Here is a 3,912-nt window from a genome sequence, read left to right on the forward strand (position 1 = left end):
GTGGTGGTGGTGGTGGTGACACTAGTAGTAGTAGCGATGGTTGCGGTAGTTGTGGTGTTGGTGTCATTGTAAATGTTGTTGTTGTTGGTAGTAGTAGTAGTAGTAGTAGTAGTAGTAGTAGTAGTAGTAGTAGTAGTTGTCGTGGTTGTGGTGCTGGTACTAGTGGTCCTAATGTTCATAGCAGTTCGCATGCGGTTGGCTTACGTTGTTAATCTGGACAAGCTTTTACCGCCGGCAGAACTTCGAAATCACTGTCGAATTAGCTTCTCAACTTAGACAGACACGACTACACGTATAGATGCATCTATCTATCTATCTATCTATCTATCTATTCGATCGATCGATCCGTGTGTGTGTGTGTGTGTGTGTGTGTGTGTGTGTGTATACACAAACACACACAAATATATATAGATACTATTCATTCGCACACATGCATGTGCAACTACATCTATCTATCCATCTATTTTATACATACATACATATATTTTATATATGCATGTATATATATATATATATATATATACACACACACACACATACATGTATATATGCCGTACGATTTCTTAATAATAATAATAATAATAATAATAATAATATATATGTCTGTGTATGTTTGTGTGTGTTTCTAATTGACTTAAAAGCGCAGTCTTCTGGCGGTTAAGATTGGTGTAGTTAATCTTCCTGTTGAACAGTTTATGAAACATTGCTAAAACTTATTCAATGACAAACGATAGTGACGTCACAATGATCGTCATCAGATAAGTAGAGAAAGAAAGAGGGAGGAGAGGGAGAGGGGGAGAGAGATAAATTGAGTGAGAGAGAGAGAGAAAGGGAAAGGCAGGTTCATAGAAAGTGTGTGGATAGTTTCAAAATGATTTCCTTGAAATAAATTCCTATATTTTTTAAAATGCAGGGCTTCTTGTATTTCGAGTATTAATCTTGTTTGATAAACGAGCGGCTTCGTAGGTCATACTTTGTATGTAATGGAGGACAATTATTTTCTGAGTGTCTTTTGTTGCTGCTCTTCTTGCGGCCGTTGTCGCTGTTCTTTAGTCGTATGTAGGCGTTATGTTCTATAACCAAAGCAGTTTAGGGGTTTATTATATCAAGTCCGGAAGTTTCAAACGCAAGTTTGAACCTGGCGGGATTTAAACGAAGAACGTATAAAGTCGAAACAAATCTCATCAGGCATGTTATCCGACATTCTCACAAGACAGATTGTATTGGGTTGGTGCATAATTACGGCGGCTTTTTTGCAATAAATTTTATTCAACAAAAACAATAACAACATTTAACAAAAACATCTTTAAATGATTATTCCGGAGCATATTCACCATCTACTTCAGTTTCTGCATGGCGTTTTATTTAAACTAGCGTTTTGTTCAAATTTTTTGTTGAATAAAATTTATTGGAAAAAAGCCACAGTAATTATACACCAACGTAGTGTAGCAGAATTGTTAGGGTTGTGTTTGTTGCAGTTCCCTTTGTCCTGCGTTCCAATCTCTACATTACCTCTCATTCTTCCTTGCTTGATAATGTAGCAGAGAATAAGGAAAAAGATAAAAAATGGTGCAGAGAGATATAGCCCAGGCGTAGCCTTGAGATTAAGAAGCTCGTTTTGAAATCACTTGGTTTCTGAGTTCAATCCCAATCTGTAGCAGCTTGGACAAATTTCTTCTATAGACCCGACCGACCGACACCTCACGAGGGAACTTCTATATATATATACGTTTGAAAATAAATTATATTATTTGTATCTCACAATACACTTTTCGGCGTTTTAAAGGCAAACATTGGTTTGTTTTTATTAATCGAGTTATATATATAGTGAGAATTTAAAAAAACAAAAGACGAAGACGGGTGTGTAAATAACAAACAGGTGTATTAGTTTAACGCTCGGAAAGGTGAGAAAGTCTTTTACGTTTCGAGCCTACTATCTTCGACAGAAAGGAACACAGAAATAAACAAGGAGAGAAAATAGAAAAGGTTTAGTGGCTATCGATCTATCATATATTTATTATATGTATGTATATATGTATAATGTATGTATGTATGTATTGCATACATTTGTATTGAACCAAGTCAAAGAGAAACGATAAAAGATTAAAAAACGTAACCTTTATATCGAACGTAACATGATTGTCTTGTCAGGACACCGAATACAAGACATCGACTTTAAGTTGGATATAACGATTACATTTTGGTATTAAAACAGCTTCTGTCGCTAAAAATTAATTTTTAATGAATTCTATTATATTTTTAGAATTAAGTGTTCTTAGGAATTATATTAAAAAATTGTTCAAATATTTTGTTTATAGCAGAAATATAACCAATTCATCGTACATAAATTTTAAGAAAATCTTCAGTGACCCCCTGAAGGGTCATATGAACACCGTTTGAGAAACCCCTAGAAGTTAAAAGAGAATTAGAGACCCGGAATAGTTTTTATATTTTTAATTTTTAGGATTAATTTACAATCATCATTGTTACACGTATTTAATGCTGTAATGGTATCACGTATTGTAAGCGTTGGAATATTCCATTTTAGCAAAATTAGAGAGCGGGTAATATGATCAGTGCAAAGGTAATTTGAAATCAAATTCATCTTACCCCACGAGCGTAATTTCAAATTGATTTCAGATTACCGGGAACTTGAAATGGAGAAGGGTAACTCGAAGTCTTCACGTCGGAGTAAATATTGATACGAATTCTAAACAAACTGTATCTCAACTATTGAATAGCACATTGTGAATGCATAAATTTTATTCACACAAATACATACGTTGCACATGCGTACACGCGTTTCATAATTTGTGTGCTGAAGTTTGCAATGTGATTTTAGTGTTGTGGTTAAGACAGTGATCCGTGTTTCAAAAGAAACTGTTTTCGAATCCCATGAAGGATATTAAAACTACTTCTGTTTTTGGTGCTAACTGTCTTTTATCTATCTCGGCTATTGGACTATACTCAGGCACCGGTCTCGAGACTTTGGTCAAACAAATCTATTCCAGTGCTTAGTCATTGCAGCTGAACTGCTAGCTTACGGGGACTTCAACAAACAATTGCTGTTAAACGGTGGTGATTACCAAATTCACTCACAAGGGTTTGGCCGGCCCAAGGGTATAGTAGGAGACACTTTCCCAAGATTCCACGCAGTGGGACTGAACCCGAAACCATGTGGTTGGGAAGCAAGCTTCTTACCACACAGCCACACCTCTATGTGTGTGTGTGTGTGTGTGTGTGTGTGTGTGTGTGTGTGTATATATATATATATATATATATATATGTATATACATATATTAGGGAGGGGTGGGACAGTCGATTAGACCGACCCCAGTACGCAACTGGTACTTAATTTATCGATCCTGAAAGGTAAAGTCGACCTCGGTGGAATTTGAACTCAGAACGTAAAGACAGACGAAATGCCGCTAAACATTTCGCCCGGCGTGCTAACGTTTCTGCCAGCTCCCCGCCTTAATAAATATTCTTTTCTACTCTAGGCACAAGGCCCTCAGCTTTTGGGGAGGGAGGGGGCCAGTCAATTAGACCGACCCCAGTACGCAACTGGTACTTAATTTATCGATCCTGAAAGGCAAAGTCGACCTCGGCGGTATTTGAACGCAGAACATAAAGATAGATGAAATACCGCTAAGCATTTGGCCCGGCGTGCTAACGTTTCTGCCGGCTCACCGCCTTAAGTGCGTCGCAATATTAATCAGATGTAAATGTGTTACGGATGTTTTATGAGAAAGTGTTTTGCTTGTTACGGATGCATGTATATACATGTTTGAGTGCAATTATAAATGTATACGATGAGGTGGACGTTGGCTGATTGTGTGGATGTCTGTGTGTGTATGAGCATGTACGTGTGTGTCTGACCTGGGACTATATGCCTGGATATTGGGCTGCAGT

The sequence above is a fragment of the Octopus bimaculoides genome, chromosome 4, assembly GCF_001194135.2.
Source record: "Octopus bimaculoides isolate UCB-OBI-ISO-001 chromosome 4, ASM119413v2, whole genome shotgun sequence".
In the NCBI taxonomy this organism is placed as follows: Eukaryota; Metazoa; Mollusca; class Cephalopoda; order Octopoda; family Octopodidae; genus Octopus; species Octopus bimaculoides.